General features: G+C 52.6%; 1 long non-coding RNA gene across 2 annotated transcripts; it reads right to left on the reverse strand.

Annotated features, from left to right (window-relative positions):
* Nucleotides 1-1475: 1475 nt before the first annotated feature.
* LOC119103066 (uncharacterized) lies at nucleotides 1476-18288 on the reverse strand. 2 transcript variants are annotated; one of them, XR_005094734.1, is made up of 3 exons: nucleotides 18228-18288; nucleotides 3934-4053; nucleotides 1476-1878 (listed from the first exon to the last, which is right to left on the reverse strand). It is a non-coding gene; the product is annotated as an uncharacterized LOC119103066 (long non-coding RNA). The 2 variants fall into 2 exon arrangements; XR_005094735.1 differs by having other exon boundaries at nucleotides 18158-18276.
* Between the last annotated feature and the right edge of the window lie 4424 nt (nucleotides 18289-22712).

Below are 22712 nucleotides of genomic sequence, written 5' to 3' on the forward strand. Positions count from 1 at the left end.
TCAGCACACGTGATCATTCGCTGAAGCCGAGAACACAGATAGCGAGTCGGGGTACGTTACTGGTTTCGTAAACGATTCCATCAACAATTCGTTGCTTACTGTGCTCCCTTTTGCTCTCCCTTGCAGTATCGTTTCAGATGTTATATTACTGTACAAAACAAGACGTAACGAAATAAGACAATAAGAAACAAGACGCAATGTACGCAGACTTCAAATGCATCTGCGCATTTCGTTCCTCTTATCTCTAACAAACACAATCAAACCTCGGCCCCATCGGCAAGCTATCTACAGATGTCGCCTTGAACACTAAAAAAATTAACAAAGATGTCGCCTCAATCGCCGCACCGCGCAACGCGCTAACAACTGCCTCATCCGAAAACCTGACGCCCAAAGCGTCTTTGCACGGAGTCAGCACGCGCTTTGACGAGCTCCCTGTAGAGTAGACCGAACGCCTTGGAGCAGGAGACGCTGGGAGCCGAGCGTGCAGGGGCCGACGCACGCCACCGGCGAGATGCCAGCGTTGAGCGAGTCCAGAAGCAGCACGCAGAGCGCACAGCCGCCGATCGCGCCACCGCACGACGAGAACTCGGGCAGTACGGTGAGCGACAAGTCACTCGGTTTAAGGCCTGCTGGCGGCGGCAGGGTGTGGGGCCACAGTCAGGCGTCGCCTGGCCCAGCTGCCGCCGGCTGAAGGGAATGGGCCGGCGGCGCTCGCGGGCGGCGGCCTCCGCTCGGCCGGACGCGGCTCCAGCGCACGTGGGCGGTGCGGCGGCGTCGGTGGCCGCCAGCCGGCCGCCACTCGCAGCTCTCCCCGCCATGGGCGATGCTGCAGGCGAAGCACGGCGCCGCCCCGGCAGCGGGCCTCGAGATGCAGCGGGCCGGCCCCCTGCAGCGCGACCATAGCCGGCATCGAGTCCTGTCGATAGGCGCGGCGCAGCGGGGCGCCACTCAGTGGGTCCCGGCCGCTCAGCTCGGCCCGCCAGGCGGCGCAGCGCTCGCCGCCGGCCGCCAGCCGCTGCCGCAGCCGGCTGCGCAGCACCAGCTGCATGGCCGGCGGGCGCAGCGCCGGGGCGGCACGGCTGCCGGCGCGCGGCCAGCAGCCAGCGCGAGGCGCGCAGCACCTGCACCAGCTGGCTCTGGCTCGACGGCTGGGGGCGGTGCCCAGCGCAGCAACCGACACAGAGTGCCGGTCGACCATCCCGGCACGTGCCCGAGGGTCCAACCCAGGCGTCGGCGCCGCCGCCCGCGCCTTTTTCCGAGCTGGTGATGTCACTCGTGAAGTGTTGATGTGGCTTTTCTGCAGCATCTGAGGTAGGTTCGACCGTCGATTCCAGCGAATTGGTGACGACCTCGGCGCTCATGACGGACTCCCGTGAATTATTGACGTGTGGCTCTGATTCGACTCGAGTGGTGATAATCTGCAGTTGGTGGGTGTGCGACACCCCGTGGGCCTTTACCAGAGCCCCATCAATACCTGCTCCATGGCAGGAGCGTACCAGAACACCTTCTTCGCGAGCCCCGCTCTCTTGTCGCCGATAGCTTTCACGAGCAGATCTGCGGTCTGAGCGAGGACGGCGACCTCGCCTTCGGCGGGCCCCGTGAGGACGAACAGCCGGGCCAAGTCTGCACCTGTCCTGAGGACGAGCGTCTCCCGGCGCTGCGTCAGTTTTTCTTCCTTCATCACCCGCTCCAGCAGCTGCGCGTCCGGGCAGAAGAGCTGCTCCTGCAGAAGCACCAGTCGGCGTACCCCGAGAGAGTCGAGATACCGCAACGCCGCGCGGTGCTGGTCGGCCAGCGCTGGTCTGGCGGCGGGGCAGCGGAGCTGTGCGGGCTGGATCGCCTCGGGGCCGGTGACCGGTGGGCTGTTTACGACATCACCTGTCGGCATCGACGTGCTGTCACAGGCCAGCTCCTTCATTACCTGTTGACACTGGCAACCTGTCACAGGCCAGCTCCTACATCACCCGTTGACGCTGGCAACCTGTCACCGGACAGCTCCTACATCACCCGTTGACACTAGCAACCTGCCACAGGCCAGCTCCTACATCACCCGTTGACGCTGGCAACCTGCCACAGGCCAGCTCCTACATCACCCGTTGACACTGGCAAACTGCCACAGGCCAGCTCCTACATCACCCGTTGACGCTGGCAACCTGTCACAGGCCAGCTCCTACATCACCCGTTGACACTGGCAAACTGCCACAGGCCAGCTCCTACATCACCCGTTGACGCTGGCAACCTGCCACAGGCCAGCTCCTACATCACCCGTTGACACTGGCAAACTGCCACAGGCCAGCTCCTACATCACCCGTTGACGCTGGCAACCTGTCACCGGACAGCTCCTACATCACCCGTTGACACTAGCAACCTGCCACAGGCTAGCTCCTACATCACCCGTTGACGCTGGCAACCTGTCACAGGCCAGCTCCTACATCACCCGTTGACACTGGCAACCTGTCACAGGCCAGCTCCTACATCACCCGTTGACACTGGCAACCTGTCACAGGCCAGCTCCTACATCACCCGTTGACACTGGCAACCTGTCACAGGCCAGCTCCTACATCACCCGTTGACGCTGGCAAACTGCCACAGGACAGCTCCTACATCACCCGTTGACGCTGGCAAACTGCCACAGGACAGCTCCTACATCACCCGTTGACGCTGGCAAACTGCCACAGGCCAGCTCCTACATCACCCGTTGACGCTGGCAAACTGCCACAGGACAGCTCCTACATCACCCGTTGACGCTGGCAACCTGCCACAGGACAGCTCCTACATCACCCGTTGACACTGGCAAACTGCCACAGGCCAGCTCCTACATCACCCGTTGACGCTGGCAACCTGCCACAGGACAGCTCCTACATCACCCGTTGACACTGGCAACCTGTCACAGGCCAGCTCCTACATCATCCGTTGACACTAGCAACCTGTCACAGAACAGCTCCTACATCACCTGTTGACACTGGTAGCCTGTCACACGACAGCTCCTACACTGCCTGTCGACACTGGCAACCTGTCACAGAACAACTCTTGCATCACCTGTCGACGCTGGCGAGCCGTCACAGAGCCATTGCATGACATTTACAGGATAGTTCGACATCGCCATCAGCACGATCTCACTTTCATGGGAAAATTTCAGCATCGCCTGGCAATGCTTTCACGGGACAATTTCAGCATCACCTGGCAATGCTTTGCCGGAAGGCATCTCGGACATACCCTGATAACGTTCACTCACAGGGCAACACGATGCTATCTGTCAACATCGATCCACATTACAAGACGGTTTCGACGTCGCTGCTCGGCACTGATACACTGTCACACGGCAGCGCCGACAGGAGCGGTCGCCGCTGGCGCCGTGGCAGCAGGGATGCTCCTGCCGTGAGCAGTGGTCCGACCTGACCTCAGGTCGCGCGCCGCACCTCCAAAGTCATGACATCAGCACAAGAAAGTCAAAGACGCACCAGTGATCGAAATTCTGACATCACGTGAGTTGTTAACTGCATTTGCGAGAAATATTATTCACGTCATAAGACGGTGGTAATAGCCTTATTCCTCGGAGAAAACCTGGAGAATGGAGAAAAAGATACGTTGATATTTCGGCAACATGCAGTTATTGAAACGAATAGCAGAATTGAATTCACTCCTAAGTTCTGACGCTTTGAAAGACAAGAGCTGTCCCAGCCGCTCTCGCAGAACAGCATATGTACACTGCTTGTCGTGAAGGTAGGAAGCCTGCAAAATGCAATTTTTACTAGTCGGAAGCCCCACCATGCTGTCTTCAAGTTCAGCTAGTTCCTATGTTACCTCCAAGCAACAGCAGCACCTGAACTGCGGTGGACCAATGCTAAAACAGTTGTGTGCAGCTGCGGGTTGCAGGAGCCGGGCGCTTCTGTGCTGGCGTAACGCTTCAGACTGGCTGCGAGGTCGGCCTACCTGCCGCTGGTGGGCTGTTGGATCCAGCCGATGCCGTCGACGCAGCCAGAAGGGCGAGGCTCACAGCAGTCCACATCGTCGCCAGCATAGCCGACATCACCGGCATCGTCAGGTCCGATCCTAGAGCGGAAGGACACGCCATAAACAACGACCTTTTGTTCATAATGAATTGCTTGGATCAGCCATGAGTGGGGCAGTGATTACAACATGCAATGCAAGTATGCAGCGCTGTCTCATGTGAGTGAACTGTGTAGCTGTAGCGTACATATGACATCGCTTTCAGCAGTGTTCACGCATAGTTAACTGACTTCTGGCTGCTGAAGTCGGACTGCGAGCAAATTGACGTCAGCAGGAACTGCACGACGTGATAACCGTCTGGGCCCTGCCGAGGGGCAAAACACCAAATTGAGGCTCGCTATCTGATGTTGCGAACAGTTAAGGATTAAGTCCTGGGTTCTTCGACCACCTCGACAAGCCCCCAGAAGTCCTAGCAGTCCTCACCCAAGCGGTGCTTGATTGTATTGCAGCGCTGTAAGGCAGCAAACCGCGACTGCACGTCATGATGCTTACCCATACCCTAAGTCGTACACTAAAAGTTATAGGACCATAGGAACATCAGTCACAGCAAGGAATGTGTAGATGTCTCGAGGCACTCGGTTGCTTCATGAAGCGCCGCAGTACTCGTTGATGGGAGTCCAAGGTTCAGTCTGAGCTTCAGAGCATGCGTCATTCTGTTCAGGTTCCGATGAACAGTGATCAAAAAGCTTCTGATTTAGCGAATATTATCGGTAACAACAACAGATACTTTTGCGAGGCAATTGGCAACAAAATTGCGAAAATATAGACGAATTCCAACTGACCAGGCCATATTACACCGGACTTGTCCGGCTAGACAAGAGTCAAGGCTTAGTATTGCTCTCTTCTTGATAACGCTTGCAGCGTGAACACGTGTAGAGCACATGTCGAGACGTTGACGTTTCGCTGTATGAGCAAGTTGAGCCACGAGATACTGCCAAGCACAGTAGCTTTAATCAGGATACTTTTAAGCAGGTGACAGTAATGTACTACAAGCTATACTTCACCAGTGCTGGCGTCACAGATCAGTGGTGACTCAGCGCTTTTCCAATGCCCTCAAATCAGTGTTTTCATAAATTGCTCAGCCAATATTCAATTCACATACTAAACAGTATAAAATACCAAACAACTCGATTTATTACTAGTCGCAAGAACCGTGGCTGGACTCAGAATCTCGCGACGAATGCGATCAATTTGCTACGCAGCGTTTTAAAGTGTCGTGCCTTTTGAGACAGATGAATTTCAATGCTTGCCACGCGGTACTGAATTGGGTTCAGTGCAGGGGCGGATCCAGGATTTCGTCAAGAGGGGCACGCAACATTGTGGGACGCCTAGAATTTGGGTACCTCCAAAAATATCCTTACATTCCAGCCACTAAATTTTAAAACAGGAAGTATATGTATATATATATATATATATATATATATATATATATATATATATATATATATATATATAGTAAATACGGGAGCCCATCTTGCCGTGTGCAACCCTGTAAAGCTAGGCGTGGTACGTATGCACATACATGGAGCTCACTCGTTTTTTCTGGGGCATGTTAGATCCTGTAAATTTGAGACTGAGCGTTTCGAAAAAAGAGGTAAAATAAACAAGCTGGCTGCTAATTACCATCACAACCAAGTACGGACTTGATTCCTAGCTTATTTACGGTTAGCCAGCTGGATGATGCAATATATAAAGGAGTACAAAATTTCGTAGCATTCAAAATATGTAAAGAGCATGACGCGCAAGTACATTAAGCGTCACAGACAAAACAATTATGAGGACATCAGAGCAAGCGAAGAGAACCCAGGACCAACATAGTGCGCCCCTTAACGATCGGTAGTGCGCCGGCAGGCTGACATACAAGATCTGTGCCATAGCACAGGAGCCTCTGAGCAATGGCTTAATACCCAAGACCATGAATGTATACCCCTGTGCGATTTAGAGTGACTGGGCAGGTTAACAGAAATAACCCTGATAGGAATGAAGAGTCCTCCGCAAAGGAGATCAAAGGAAAAGAGCCCCTAATCAAAGTTGAGGGCCCCTAAACATCGACTGTCTCGGTGCCTTGCTTTATATGAACTCCAGCAACAGCACAAGGCCCTCCGAGCATGTGGAACGAACCCAAGACTACTATGAAGGGCCCCTGAGCAACTGTGTGTAGCCTGACATATGGAACCTTGGAAAAAAGGGTATAGAGCCTGTCGGGCGAATGCGAAGAATCCGTGGAGGAAAACCTGATCGATCAAGAGTGCCCAGTCGTCGAAGCAGACTGTGTCCCAACAGCGGCGTTGGGCCCTACGAGAAAGTGCAAAGAGATCAAGGGCAACGTGGAGGGCTCCTTAACGATCAGATTGGCCCGGCATGTGAACATAGAGGGCCCGGCAGCAGCGTAAGGCCTCTGGACAGCATAATGAGCCCCAAAATGTATCCCAATCAACACCTTCTCAATCCGCGAGGAATTAACTTTGTCTGCTCATAAACTCTTTGCTTTCTTTTGCGACCGTTCATAGCCGTCTGTAGGCCCACAGAGGTTTTTTTTTAAACTGCGTCAGTTTCGCCGGTTATGAACCCGTTCAGAGCCTATGGGTCCCCTCGGCATGGTCCATGGGGGCATGGTCACGTTCCCCTCCCCCCCCCCCGTTCCCTCTCCGTATCCGCCACCGGCCCGAGCAGCTTAATGGGTGGGGCCCGCCAAAAACATAGGGCCATCATCCAAATAAGAAGTACCCAAGACACAACCTGAAGGCCCCCGGAATGATCGAGCGATCCAGAGGAGGTTGACATATAGGGCTCTTGTCAACAGCGTATGGCACTTTATTCAGGTAGGAAGCACTCAACACTCAATGTAAAGGGAGCCCAAACGCTCAAATGTACCCGAGGAGGTTATCAGATAGGCCCCTGACAAGAGCAAAGGGCCCCTATCCAAATAAGAAGCACCCAATGTCCAGTGCGGAGGGCCCCCTAAAGATGAAGTTGACACTAGCAGACAATCAGATGGCCGCCGACAGGAAGGTAGGGCCTTACATTGAAGCATCCAATGTGCAGGGCCCTAAACAGTCCAGTGGGACCGCGTAGGTTAGCAGATAGGGCCATGATCAGTGTGTAGGGCCCTCCACGCAAATAAAAAGTACACAAGACCGAATTTGGAGGGCCTCGAACGGCCGAGTGTACCCGAACAGGTTAACAGATAGGCCCCCGACAAGAGCGCAGGGTTCTAAACAAGTGACAGAGTATTGGAAGCGCCCTCGACCAATGTAGAGGACCCATGAGCATATCGCGAGTGTGTCGTTAGGTTAAACGATACCTACGCAAAGAGCCCCTAAGCACCCGAGAATACCCCGGGAGGTTAATATACGAGGGCTCGGCTATAGCGTACAGAGCCTTCCTGGCAAATAGAAAGAATCCGTGGAAGGCTCCTGACTGATGAGCGCCCCGCCACACAAGCAGTAAGGGCTCAGCAGCAGCGCACGTCCCCCCGAGCAAATTCAAAGAAATCAGGGGCAACGTAGAATGCTCCGTAACGATCGGAATGGCCCTGCAAGTGGGCATATAGGTCCCTCGGAAACGGCGTAATCAGGCTTATCAAATAACAACTTATCAATCACTGAATAATTTTTTGTCTACTCGTGGGTCCTTCACCTTCGCTTGCGACTGTTCTTGGTTGTTTTAAAGTCCAAAGACGTCCAAGTTTGTTGCGTTTTGTGTTTTAAAAAAGAAATGCACCTGTTTGGCCGGCTTTGGGCCTCTTCGGAGCCTGCGGGCCCCTCCGGGGTCCAAGGTGCAGCCACGGCCCCGTGCCCCCCCCCCTCCCTTCTGGATCCGCTCCTGGTTCAGGACAAGGCTGTAAACTGCTGTTGGTTGCTTTCATGTCGTAAGAAGCTGACTGGCTAGAGGAATGTAACTAATCGTTAGTTTTTGTAAAGCAGAAACATAAAAAACCATGCCGATCTGGGAGGATTGTTTGTAGCTGCTTGAGCTGCAGTTTTAGAGGTCAACGAAGGACGTTGGAGTGACGCGTGTCAAGGATTCATCTGGGGATTTCTGCCGAGAGGAGCAGCGAGCGGCTTTGAGGTAAGAGGCCGAGTATCGCTGGTGTGGGCCTCACACTGCCGGCTGTATCTCAGACATAGCGTATTGATCGGTGGGCAGGCGTGGTCTTCTTCTCAAAGGTAAGGTGAAAGGTGCCCGAAGAATATCGATGAAGGTGCTAGAGATGTTTAAAAATGGTGTTTGCATTAGGGGATACCAATATTGCATGGATTTCGCTCAAAGTTATCCGGATCACGTCAGGATGTGCGAGTTCTACGCCGGTAATGCTAATGCGAAAATAATGAGGGTTGCCAACGCTTCCAGCTGATTTTGCGGTGGCGTCACACAACCAACAGTTATATTGTATCAGGTGCTTGTATAACTTTGTTGTAGGGAAATGTAGGGCTACAGGGGTGCAACTTTGCAAAACACGGAGTGATGAGGGAGGGGGTGAGTGCAGGAAGAAAACCTGGTGGAACCTGCCTCAGAAATGATATTAAATAAAAGTTTTCTCACCAGATTCCACGCACTTTCTTTTCGGAGTTGAGAGCCGGGGTGTGGTTTCTAAAAAGTAGGCTTGGGGATGAGGCCTAGAAATTATGAATAATGCAAAATAATGAATAAAGATGAGAGCTATAAATAGAAAACTACCCCCCTATTTATGAGTCACAATACCACCCTAACTGAAAAGAAAACTGCACGCCTCAGGGCTAGCTGTGTTTAGTTTGCCTTAATCTGATAATTATGTTGGTTTGGTCTCGATCATTATTCAGTGTTTGATGGCCAACAAGTGATATATGTGAAAATGTGCAAATAAACTCCCGAAACGGAAATGTTTGATGGTTATGCCGCATTCAATTCCAATTGGCTTTGTCTGTGTGGTGCATCGCATTTAGAGTTGTACTGCAGCGGCTTCTGAAAGATTTGGCTCCAGGTGACAATTAAGATGGTTCCAAAGTTGGTCGGTGACAGAAAAGGCACCTTTTCACCCCTGCCGATGAGTACCGATGTTCGAATATTCGTACTCGTGTACTCATATACTCGGCGATTACTCGTATCAGAGGGAACATGGTACAGCACAACTACCTGTGCCCAGGCTAGCCGCCCAGCCTCTCACAATATCATGCACAGCCGTGCACGAGACGAATGTGTATCTCAAGCCCTGCATTTCAATTAGGAGAAACCTCGCTGAGATATAAAGGCAGATATTGTCAGCAGAGCAGCTCAAGACGCATCTGATGCGTGCCTGAACGCTAGAAAGTTATTAAACACGAACGTATTTCCACGCCGGGAGCGGTTCAGTTCAGCCTGGTTAGCGATCCATCAAGATAATTGGCCACGGACCGAAGATCTACCGGCACATGCTGGGATAACCGACAAGGCACATGCTAGGATAGCCGACGAGGCTTCATCCACTGTGTCCGGCGTCGTTCATGGGCTTGATGGAGCTGGCACGGCATGTGTTCGACCAGAAATAGCAAATGTAAGCCTCACCTGGGGAGCCGGGCACGGCCTGGCGAGATTTTTTTCTTCTGTTGACGGTGGGGCTTGACTGGACCAGACAAGTCTGTAGTATAAGTCAATTTAGGTGAGCGCTGCTCATCGAAATAAACCAATGCTACAGACACAAGCAAGCAAACAATACCGGGATGGGGATCTCTTTAAACGCTTACGCTTACCAAGGTAACTTATACAACTTGTTGTCCTCCAAATGTGTCAGGTCTAGAACGAACTCCTGATATCTCTGTCGACGCTTTAGTATTGGCTGAGTATTGTTCGCCCCCCCCCCCCCCCCCTCATAGTTCCATTTAACAAAACTGAGCTCAAAATGTGCGCATGAGCTTGCGGAGTATCAGTGCAGCCACGCATACCTGTACTGAAAGTGCGCACGTCTGCTATCTTACCGCCAGCCTGGTCCACAGCTCATAGTTTTACCAAGTTTTGACACTTGAATGTATTGATACAATTTGAATGAAAATTTGAAAATTTGAGTGAACGCCGGTTGGTAACACTAAATAGGCATTTTTGGGGCTTGTATGCCTGCCGTAGACTTATGTCCGGTAACGTAACGCACCAGTGGCCTGATTGTTATCCCACAACAGACTGCTGGCAAACTGTGGCACCGGCAGAAGTGCGGGACATGGAGCAAGTGACACCCCGCAGCGACCTCAGTTGGGAACAGATGAGCATCACCATCCAGTCGTCAGCAGCCGTCAGACTGCCTTTGCCATACATAGATGAGTGAATATGTCCGACAAGAGATACATTTACACACTTTGGAGAGACTACAAATACATGTGGTGGGCCATGTGCCAAGATGTGGAAGCACTTAATAAATCGTACATACATGTATGCATATCAATAAATCAATAAGCATTTATATGTATGTATCCCTATATATATATATATATATATATATATATATATATATATATATATATTGACACACACACACACACACACACACACACACACACACACACACACACACACACACACACACACACACATATATATATATATATATATATATATATATATATATATATATATATATATATATATATATATATATACCAATATACGCGATCGTAGACTGTATAAAATTCAAAATTATTTGGCCGGTTTGATCTGACCAAACCAAACGTAACCTGAACTCACCTTAGTTTAATATAAGTTTAATCAAAGATGACGTGCGGCCAAATTCCTGTGCGGGCAAATGAGAGCTGTTGTAAAACACCTCTTGCAGGGCTCTTGTATTCGAGTTCTCCTTTTTAGCTGTGTTTATGATCTGCCGCTCCATGGATCACATCAATGAAGTTAAGCGCGCTGTTACGCGGCAAATTAAAAACATAAGTATGAATACCGTTTGAGTCTGTCTGATCGGACACTTGGCTCCGGCCACGCGAGGGTCAGGTCAAGTTGGGCCACAGATGACGGGCTCGCGGAGCGTGGACAGGGAAGACCTTACAGAGGGGCATCAGCGTCGTATAACCACCACATAAAAAAATGCAAGATTGTCTTTCACGAGTCATCAAAGCCCACGGACCGGGCCAGAAAAGAAACCATGCTCGTTGGGACAATTTCTGAACTACTTGGATATGCTTATATCACAACATTTTGTGCATTTCACGCAGTGGAATATTGAAAAATCGTTGTAAGCATGTAAAACCATAGTACAGTTTTCATGCATTTTGTGCATTTCACGCAGTGGAATATTGAAAAATCGTTGTAAGCATGCAAAGCCATAGTACAGTTTTCATGCTGAAAACGACGCAATACACTAGAAGGCATTGGTTTCAAGAAGATATCAAGCAGCCATTGGAATAAATCATTAGCATTCTTGAGGTTACCAGCAGCGCTCATGGCCACCAGTGGCTCTAGGCCAGGAACACTGCTGGAAGCTTCGAGCATTTTTCGGAGCACATCTCAACGCGGTGACTCAGCTCCGAGCAGTCGGCATGAGCATCTGCCTGCGGTCGCCCCCACTGTCGCAGCGGCGTCTGCGGGTGCCCGGACAATCGTGTCCCACGTCCGTTACTGGTGCTGGCCGGGGACGACAGCGGCTCGCTTTGTAGGGCAATGTGGTGTCGTGAGCCGGAGGCGTGGCCGGCAGCGGCGCTGCGCACGAGAGCTGGCTGATGTAGGTGCGCACCGTCGGTCACGCAGGCCACGCAGAACGTGCCGCGTTCTTAGGTGGCGGAGGAAATATCATGTCTTGAGGTGAAAGCAATGCCGACATGACAACGAGAAATTGCTTTCCGGTGTTATCTTGGTTCGCCGGGTGCCAAACGTGGCTAAAGTAGCCTTTGCCTAAGAAAGGCTAAATGTTTGTGAAAATTTCAACTTATGGTTTAAATAACCGAATTTAGTTTAAAGAGACCAATCAAGAGACATAAAAAACGCAAAATGGTCGGAAATGAGCATATGGGGCATTATACCTCTAAGAGGTCATGGATTGGGTCACAGTGCATGGCCTCTATATGGGCCGGAAAAGAAGCAACAGATAGTGTCAACGCTGTAACATGGCATGCAATTCAGATGCGCGAAGCTTGAGAACTTGACTACACAAGGGATTTTTTCCCCCGACAAGGATGAAAGTACCAAGAAGAACTGCCGTTTAGCCACGCCAACATGCAGGGCCTGTCTGCTGGCTGATTGTAATGCTCAGTGCGTACACCGTTGGCGTCCATTCAAACACTTTTTCTTTACATTTCAAAGCGTTGGTGGATATGAGCTGCTACAGTGTTTGACAGCAGAAGGATCTACGTATGCGTGTTGATAACAGATGGAGGCGATTTGCAGTTACGGAGGGCCTGATGTGCCGTGGGATGTTCGTGGAGCTCATGCCCAGGTCCGGGGAGTGTGTCTCGGGTCAGGCAGCAGGCGTTTAGTGTTCGGTGTGTCCCAGGTTAGGCAGCAAGCGCTCAGTGTTCAGTGTTCCCGAGTTAGGCAGCAGACGCTCAGTGTCAGTGTGTTCCAGGTCAGGCAGCAGACGCTCGGTATCAGTGTGTTCCAGGTCAGGCAGCAGACGCTCAGTATCAGTGTGTTCCAGGTCGGCAGCAGACGCTCAGTATCGATGTGTTCTGGATCAGGCAGCAGACGCTCAGCGTCAGTGTGTTCCAGGTCAGACAGCAGGCGTTCAGTGTCAGTGTGTTCCGGGTCAGGCAGCAGTCACTCAGTGTCAATGTGTTCCGGGTCAGGCAGCAGACGCTTAGTATCAGTGTGTCCCGGGTCAGGCAGCAGTCGCTCAGTGTCAGTGTGTTCCGGGCTAGTCAGCAGGCGTTCAGTGTTCTGTGTTCCGGGCCAGGCGGAGGGCGCTCGGCCCGCAACTCTTGATCGAGGGACAGCAGGCGTCCGCAACAGGTGGAAGCAGTCTGGGGCACTAAACACGCCGGGAAAGCTCATCGGGTCTTCCATGGGAGAGGACGGATACCATAAGGTCAGTCTGAGCGCTGAGCCGACATCAGCCCCGCTCAGGGCCCGGCCGGCGAGTCTGGCCGGGCTGCGGCTGGGAGAGGATGAATACCATAAGGTCAGTCTGGGCGACATCAGCCCCGCTCAGGGCCCGGCCGGCGAGCCCGGCCGGGCCGCGGCTGGGAGAGGACGGATACCATGAGATCAGTCCGAACGTTGAGCCGACATCAGCCCCACTCAGGGTCCGCCGGCGAGCCTGGCCGGGCCGCGGCTGGGAGAGGCGGACAACAGGCCGTCTGGTGCGGCCGCGGCGGCGCCCCCGAGACGAGTGGGACCCGCTGCCGCCGCCGCCGCCACCGCAGCTTGCCGCGGCGGCGGCGGCGACGCGTTTGTGGCCGGCCGCCGCCGCGCCGGCCCCGGGAGACTCGGGGTGGGATGTGGCGACCGTGCCGAGCCGACGCGGGCGCCCCCGGGGCACGGCAGGGTCACAGCCCGGGAGAACACCCTTGCGGACTGCGCGATACACGGTACACGGGCAGTGGTTGGTCGGCCACTCGCCTCCCATGGTTACAATTAATTGCAAGTGAGTCTCGAAGCGGTTCGCAAACTTCTTGCAGAGGTGTGGAAGAATTGCATTTGAACGGGCGACCCGACCGGACCTGCGCAACACTGTTAGTAGTCCTACAACTCTGTAAACCATAGGCATATGGCGATGGCATTCTGACTTCAAGGAAGCCTGGTCTTTTAAATCCGTATAATCGCAGTCAGGCTGCCTCATTCCGCATTGTGTTGCACACGAAAGTTTTCCGTGCAGCATTGAAGAACAAATCCGTCCATTGATGGTAATCGCAATGAACTGCTGTTTTTCATGTATCAGCACGTCGGGTGAGATCGTTGCGTGTGGCATTACTTTAAAAACGTCACTGATTGGCCGTAAACGCTGCTGCTAATTACGCGCGAGGCCGCAGCCGACCGAGTTTGAACGCCAAGACGTCAGCCATGTTGTGTTTCAACGGTCAGGCTCGGCCCGGCCCGTTAAATCACGCTTTTGGTGGCCTCATGTCTTTTAAGTCACTGTTCGTACCGCCATGGTGTTTTCTGCGACCAGTGGCACAATTGTTGGCATGTTGTGCCGCAAAAGTGTAGCCGGGGGAGAGGTTTTGAGGCCATCCCCACCCGCCCGCACCCTCTGGAGGTGGTGGGGCTCGATGGGGCGCAGGGCCCGGCGCTTTTTGGCACGTTAAGGCTCCCACTTGGCTTTAAATACATCAAAAACGGACCTTCGACGTACCGAAATGGGATACCGAGCCTATAAAGGCGTCTGAATACAAAACAGGACTTCTACAGCGACCATGTGTGGCCCTTTGGCTGCCCTCCATCCCGATTTACCCCTCCGCCTCCCCCGGACGAAATCTTGACCTTGCCGCTTGACTTGACTTTGCATTTCCAACGCTCTGCAAGGCTGTAGCGTCATCACTATTTAATATCCCCATACGATGATCATGGGAACTATGCAATTCTAGAACCGTGGCAAAGGCGAAAGACGCGATTTGGGAGCAGTCCCAGAGCTCTGCAACCATTAGTCGTGACGACATAAGACTAACACGAGAGGAGAAAAAAGCGGGTAATCGTGCTGGCAAACGTGAGGGCAGATGGCACAGGCTTCCCTGGACAATCGTGCCTAAGCCATGGATCCAGCCTTTTTGGCGTTACTAAGGATTTGTGTCAGAGATCGGCAAGGGGGTATGGAGGCTTTGGCAAAAAGGTGTGGGACAAGGCTGAAAAAACTCTGAAAACCTTGTTTAATGCCCCTGCAGAACGCTAAAAAATTTGCAATGGGTAAAACACATGGCATGTTACTCATCTACTTAATTTGGCGTGTCGACCTCTAAGTCCTGTTGTCAACATTCATTTACACTCATATCGATAAATGTATTTAATGTGTTAAGGTTGGGGTATGAGGCTCAAGGTCACCACGCTCATGCACCCCTGAATCTCGGCGGCCAGAGCAGACAGGGACGTGAGTCCGCTGTGCAGTGTAGGCCAAGTATCATCCACATTTATCAAGCGATCTTGACACTGTCCGACCCACAGGTGCGCCGTATCGGTGCGGCAGTAATATGGCGGAACGGGCAGAAACACTCATGCTAAATGGGCTGAAATGGTGATCCTTTCTTTTACTCCTAGGACATCTTACATCAAGAAAGAGTGCGCAATGTAATTCATCTAATCTCGAGGCTGGCGCAGCCCTCACTAAGTGCCATGAACACTTAAAATAATCATGTACGTACCTGCGGCACAAAAGGCGCTCAAGATGTTGCGGCACGAGCGTGCAGGTAACAGCAGCTTACGTCAGCTGAGAAGAGGGAGTAAGGTGAAGGCCAGAGGCATACCGGGGAAGCGGACCCATTTGGGGCTGGATTGGATCAGGAAGGTTTGACATAAATCAGTACAATGCGTTTTTCGGCAACTAGACCGGGAAAAATGCATACCTGACGTGATCTAAGCCTTGGAAAAGACGAAGAACGTGCTTCTTTGATTGTGGTCAACACATTCCACCCTTCAGTCACGTTTCTATCGGAAAAGATCTGATTAAAGTATGTGGTATATTAACCCTCGCCCTGATTCACCTGATGGTTCGTTTTCCATAACACGTACTGATTAGGCGGGGGGGGGGGGGGGTCGATGCGACTCCCTGCCACTTCCAAGTCAAGAAAGACAAGGCTTGTGTATCTTTGAAAAGCGGATAAGTAGCGATTCTGAAACGTCAGACCAGCCAATGAAAACCAAATATTAGCGAATTGTTTTTTAGTGTCAATGATCAACAGACAAGCGTAATAAGAACGCTAGAACAAGTGCAGAGAAAGTTTCTTAAATACACCTAGGCCAAAGCCTTTAACAACACTGACATCTAAGATAATTCACAGGCCTCATGCACCAACATATACATACATATATATGCATGTATATAAATATATACACTCAGATATGCACACGCACATCTGTCGTTTCTTCCTTTTCACGACTTGCTTACGTATATGGGTGCATTTCAGGGGTACCGTAGACGAAATGGGTCCTCCTCACGGGGTAGGGGCCTCGTGGGTCATGTCATTGTTAAGGGGAGCGGCACGGAGAGGCAATGTACAGGCAATGTGTTTTAACAACATCTTTATGATGTATAGCTCTGTTAATGTAGCAATGCCGGTGCGACGCGGTAGATCGCCGTGCAGTGTTTGTGTTTTTTTTTCTCGAAAAACGCAGATGCCGTGGACCCATAAAAGAAACTACAAACACAAGAACATCTTTTTTGATGTCAAAACGCCCGCAATAGGTGCTTTACAAGCTTTGTTAAAATTTTGGTGTGTTTACACGACATGCCAGAGAGGTATCAGAAAACCTCAGGGAAGGCGAGGGTCGCATCGATCCCCCTCCCAATCCTGTCAGCGCGCTGGCTAACTTCCAGACGCGTCTTCACAAATTACATGGTACAACGGAGCCCTGCAACATGCATTCCTTTTGCATTCACATGCTTTGCATTCGCTTGTTCTGAGTTGCCATACCGTGACGAATTGTTTTTACCAGTCTGCCTGCAGCTTCGTTCGTCACTCGCACTTTGTGTTTTCAATGCAAAGGAGGTCAGCTCACGTCACTCCTTAACATCTCATCTAAAGAAGCCTGACTTTACCGTCGGACACACCTAACACTGCAGAACATTATGTGAAGGCAATGCCCATTCTCCCGAGTATGCCTAACTGTCAACAGTTGGACAAGGAAAGGCAAATCGACATATTTTTGTTTAATTTTTACGTCTATCGTGCAACTGGCACAGCGCCTTAAAGCCGTCAAACAATGAATATTCTGCTCGTCTGTTGTCGACACTGATGACATCAATGCTCAGCAGACCGACGATATCCGGAGATTATGGAACGCCTATGGTGAGAGTTTTGCTCCCGCTACAAACACTGGCGGAATCGATTTTCCCACCCTGACCCGGAAGCGTTGGACACAAGCCGCAATTGACTCGTGCTGAATGCTATGGCCGAGTGGTGCAGGGCTGTCGACTGGCGGCCGTCTGTCCGGCATGACAGCACCCGGACACCGCGGTATTGAGCCCTAACACGTGCTCGGTGGCCCGTTGAACATGACAAGCTTGGGCGGAAGAGGATTCAGCTTAGCCGCACCGGCATAAAAAGGAGCTGGCTGGAGATAGCCCATGCTGCGGTGGTTAACGCGCCTGCATCAACCACTGCACGTCTGGGAAGCCGGAGGTGCGGGGTCAATTCCCCGCGGTGTCCGCCATTCCTGCCAGGGTGAGAGGCAGGTGACGCCATATGGTCTCAGCAGCTGAGTGCGTCGTAAGGCCCCAATGACGACGACGAAGCTAGAGATACAAAATTAATATAATTGTTAGGACTATATGTGAACGCATTTGTGTGGAATTCTATTCCTGGGCTGTGGCCTTGGTACCACACAGGGTCGAACAAGGTCAAACTTAAAATAGGTATCAGAGGTGCCCTCATACCTTCTCATGCAACCAGCTTTAACCAAGCTGTACCTCCAGGCAAACGGCCAGTCAAGCGCATTTAAGATCACTGACCTTGCCTGACTCTTGAAAGGCTAAAATGACCAAAGTATCTGGAGAAAATTTTAGCACTTAGGTTTGAAACCAGCGTCAAGAACTACCAAGGTGGCGAATTCTTCAAAGCAATATATCCATCGAGGCCATTGTAGACCGGTGACCATCCCTGACCCTCATGAATTCAACGTAAGAAATATATAATTAATTGTCTTTGTAAGAAAGAAGCAGCATGAATTACTTAATCTGCAACGTAAAAATACTAAAGTTTATACTGTTCATTATGTACGTTTCAGTGCTTGTGATTACGAGTAATCAAAGTGAGCTTATGTGCGTGTGATTACGTGTAATCACACACACACGTGATCATAACCACAGTTTGAAATGTTAAGTGTTGACAAGATAGTCTATGTTCGCTCTACAACGTCATTTAAACGTTACATCCTGGTATATATAAGTCGATAGCCCAGTATAAAACTGTGAACTCATAAAATCACAGTTCTGGCATGTCACACACGCAGCCATGCGACGAGCGACTCATCACCTTAACTGCTTCCGGCCAGCATAATTTGCGCTTGCAAAAGAACAAACGTCAGGTATATGCACAACTTACGGACAACTTACGCCTAGTCCCCCTGCCCTAAGCAGGCTGAGCACGCTTCAGGGCGCCTGTGTGCGCCGCCGGCTGTCTCACCGGTGCGGGTCGCGGAGCGGGCCGCCGGGTCACCACGTGCCGGGGCAGAGCTGGCTCCACTGGCCCAGTCAGCGCGGCGCGCGCCGCCTTGTCCGGCGCCGGCGGTGCCGCGCTCGCCGGCGGCGGGTGCGGACGCCTCGCCACGCCCGCCGGCGCTGCACCGCTGGCCCACAAACGGCCACGCCTCAGCCGACGGCCGCGGGAACGGCAGCGCTGCACACGGCGCGGCGCTGCACCCGGCGCGGCGCTGCACCCGGCGCGGCGCTGCACCCGGCGCGGCGCTGCACCCGGCGCTGCACACGGCGCGGCGCTGCACACCGGCCGCGGCGCTGCCACCCGGCGCGGCGCTGCACCCGCGCGGCGCTTGCCGGCGCGGTGCTGCCGGCGCGACGCTGCACCCGGCGCGGGCGCTGCACCCGGCGCGGCGCTGCACCCGGCGCGACGCTGCACCCCGGCGCGGCGCTGCACCCGGCGCGGCGCTGCCGGCGCGGCGCTGCACACGGCGCGGCGCTGCACACGGCGCGGCGCTGCCGGCGCGGCGCTGCCGGCGCGGCGCTGCCGGCGCGACGCTGCACCCGGCGCGGCGCTGCACACGGCGTGGCGCTGCACCCGGCGCGGCGCTGCCGGCGCGACGCTGCACCCGGCGCGGTGCTGCACCCAGCGCGGCGCTGCCGGCGCGACGCTGGCGTCGGCCTGGGCCCCGGCTCGGGGCCGGTTCGCAGCTCTGCCGGATGATGCGGCGCGGACGGAACCGCCGGCCGCGTGGTAACAGCGGTGCGGGGTGGGGCTCGGTACATGGTGAAAGGGCGGTGGAGGCATGTACCGTCGCACAATAACACTGGAACACAAGGGGGCTGGGACACCGCGGGCTGAGGGAATGGCGCCACGGGACCGCCGACCGCGCGGCTGCGAGGCAGGCGGTGAGACTGGGTATACTGCAGGCTGAGCTGATGACGACACGGGACCAGGATCAGTCATGAGGCAGCGCAAGGGCCGCTGGCTTGCTGGACGTGAAATCTGCTTGTCAGCGAAGCGCCGGGCACTCGGCTGAGGGAGGCATGGGTGTGGCTGTGCTTTTAAGCTAGGCTTGCTAGTTCTCATTCCGATCACTTTAACGAGGGGATGTTGTCATTTGCCAATTCCATGGCGCGTGCGGTAGGGATGAGCAATAGCGTCAACATAGTTATCGGCCAGGGACGACGTCCGTGCGACAGCATCTTACGGTAAAAGGCTTCGCTATCCCGCACATTTGTCCGTAAGCGACAGCGATCAAGACATCGTTATCCGCCGCGAATGCCCGCAACGAATGGTTAATATCAAAAAGATGCAAGCGCAGTCGGACAGCCCAGATTACGACCAATGTATCGGTCGTTTCCGCGCCACCCTACCTTGTATAGTATGACAGTCACTTGCAGTGCGGTTTCATAACATGGTCCCCGAAACACATCTCAACTGTGGTGATGTCTCCGCGATTTAGGAAGTCACTCAGCTGACCCAAACCGCACAGAGTGCGGATGCAGGACAACAAAGAACGCGCTGGTGCCTACGGAAGCACTTATTGTTCTAAAGCTTGGAATTGCCCTGGCGAGAGCATTTCGTATCACTTCGGACATTGACGGTTCAAAGTCATCATCGCAGCTGGAAAGTAACCTACTGACCTGAAACCGAAAAACTGGGTGTACTTAAAAGGTTAAGACGCAATGATCAGAACACTGGCTTTGTCCCGATACTCGACATGTCTTAGTTGAAACAGCGAGTAGAGAGCGGCTGTCCTACCCCTCCTCCCCATCTGGCGAGGATGTAAAAATGCCCTCTTGGGGAAAGGCTAAAGTGAGAGGATGTGAGGGGAGCGTTGAGAAGTAAAACGTTGCCGCTCTCTTCCTGCTTGGTTTCAAATCTCTCGTTAATGTAAGCATGGCGAAGCAAACTGCGCTATCAGCGAATAGCGAATGAAACATTCAGCAAAAATTATGGCCGTAGACTTTCCAAATAATTATGACAGTGAACTTCAGTGGATCGTGTGGATCACATCACAGTGAAGTCACTACAGGTATTTCATGCTATAAGACTGACTGATGGGATTCAAGGGCAATGCCGTAGTGTTCGTTTATTGGACAACATGGGACTATTACCGGATAGGCTCAAGGACATGGGTTGTCTCGGCGTTTGGAAAATCAACACTAGTCGTAAAATTGAACCAAAACTGCATCTAAATCTGCATGCAATCAGGATATATGCATTTTGCACCAGTAATTTGTCCAGCCTATTCGGAAGTTGTGTGGTGATGAGATAGATGAAGCATACATATGCATGCATGTGTGCAGGTGGATGCAGTGCAGCGAGGTGAATATATGTGGCTGGGATGCAACCGCAACGCATGCGGACGCAGCAAAACGCTCAACACCAGGGAGGGAATGCATGCTTGCGTGGAACCTTACTTCACCTGACTCGCCTTCGGACTTGGATCTCCATCCGGTGTAGATTGTAAGCTATGTTGACATTAATCACGCGTCGTGTTGTGCGACGTATGAGCCGCGAATAGCGCCGTTTGATAGGGACCTTTGCATGCATGTTTTATAAAAATTTGGCAGGTACAACGGCTGTCATGTGATGCCTGCTACTTGGTCGAAGGCACTGGATGGATGCGCGAGTGGTTATGCAAGATACATACATGTATGCAATGTCGAGAGAAGGACGATGATCCGCTTGACCAGACCGTTCAAACCGACTAGTGGTGATTTCTGTAGGGGGATGCTTTGTTCATCATTTGTGACGTTTTGCTGTTGATAGTTCGGAGCAGCCTGTCCGAACAGCCCGACCGACACTTCACCTGTCCAGGGCGCAGCACGCTCACCGAGCAGCCCGACCGACACCTGACCTGTCCGGGGCGCAGCGCGCTCACCGAGCAACCCGAGCGACACCTCACCTGTCCAGGGCGCAGCGCGCTCACCGAGCAGCCACGGTTCGCAGCACCCCACGCTCCTGGCTTTCCCACGCTCCCATCCAGCAGTAAATGCTGCCAACACACGACTGTGCGGCTCGGCTGCACCCCGCTGTGGGCAGATTCCGCCGGCCCCTTCACGTGGGTCCGGCGGGCGGCAGGTCGACGGCGTCCGTGGAAATGAGCGACGCCCTGCCGGGCCGGGACGGGGAGGCAGACCGCCCCTCTCCCCGTGGCGTCCCCCACTGTACGGTATGCGAGTTGGTCACAACACTTGGCGCGGGAGGTAATGCAGATGCTCCCGTCCGGAAAACATTCACCGCCGGCCGTGCCTAGTGATGTGGATTTTTGATGTCATAATGCACAATCCTATATCCCAATTCAGATATGTGTGGTCGATTTGAGCACTATCGTGCTATGTAGCAAGGGCGGAGCACCCCCTGTCGGCAAGCAAGCGGGACAAGGGCGTGTTTTTGTCACCAAAAAACTGGATAGGCCCTTTACCCAAACCAAAGGCACTGTAACTACTCGTAAATTACCAAACTTCAGAGCAAGCGGGCCACCGTCACTGAGCGAGCGAGGAATCCATCAGGTTCAGAAGACCCATTCTAAATTAAAAGGCCCGGTTTCTGGATCATGGAACCACCTTTATTCGTAAGATAGCCCTTGCTCTAGATCAGGAGACCCCTTTGCTAGTTCGGGAGGTCCCCGTCACGAACTAGTAGGGCCGTTTTGGGTTAGAGCGCACCATCTTTTTCAGGAGGCCCTATTCTGGAACAGGAGGTCCCTTTCATGCATCAGATGGCCGCAGTTCCGTATCATGATCACCTGTTTTGGAATAGCGATGCCCCTGGGCTTGATTTGGAGTCTTTCTTTGTGCGTTGGAAGCATTCTGCTCTGGATTATGAGGCCCTATACGTACCAGGATGCTCTTTTCTTAAATAGGTGGCCCTGTTTTAGGACAGTGAAGTCCTTTACTGGACACCCAGAAGGTCCCCATTCTTAACTCTAAAATTGTGGACATCACTTGGATATAATGCTTTAAACGGTTTGGCAAAAGGTCACATGCTCTCCGTGCCGCTCCCCGTAACAATGGCATGACCCACGAGGCCCCTACCCCGTGAGGAGGACCCATTTTGTCCACGGTACCCCTGAAATGCACCCATATACGTAAACAAGTCGTGAAAAGGAAGAAACGACAGATGTGCGTGTGCATATCTACGTGTATATATATGTATATATATATATATGCATATACATGTATGTATATGTTGGTGCATGAGGTCAGTGAATAATCTTAGATGTCAGTGTTGTTAAAGGCTTTGGCGTAGGTGTATCTAAGAAGCTTTTTCTGCTCTTGCTCTAGCGTTCTTATTACGCTTGTCTGTTGATAATTGACACTAAAAAACAATTCGCTAATATTTGGTTTTCATTGGCTGGTCTGACGTTTCAGAATCGTTACTTATCCGCTTTTCAAAGATACACATATACAACGTGCAAGCGATTGTAGCCACGGTTCCTGCATCTACGGTATAACCAAACTC

Source organism: Pollicipes pollicipes, unplaced genomic scaffold, assembly GCF_011947565.3.
Source record: "Pollicipes pollicipes isolate AB1234 unplaced genomic scaffold, Ppol_2.1 Scaffold_2555;HRSCAF=2994_pilon_pilon_pilon, whole genome shotgun sequence".
Taxonomy (NCBI): Eukaryota; Metazoa; Arthropoda; class Thecostraca; order Pollicipedomorpha; family Pollicipedidae; genus Pollicipes; species Pollicipes pollicipes.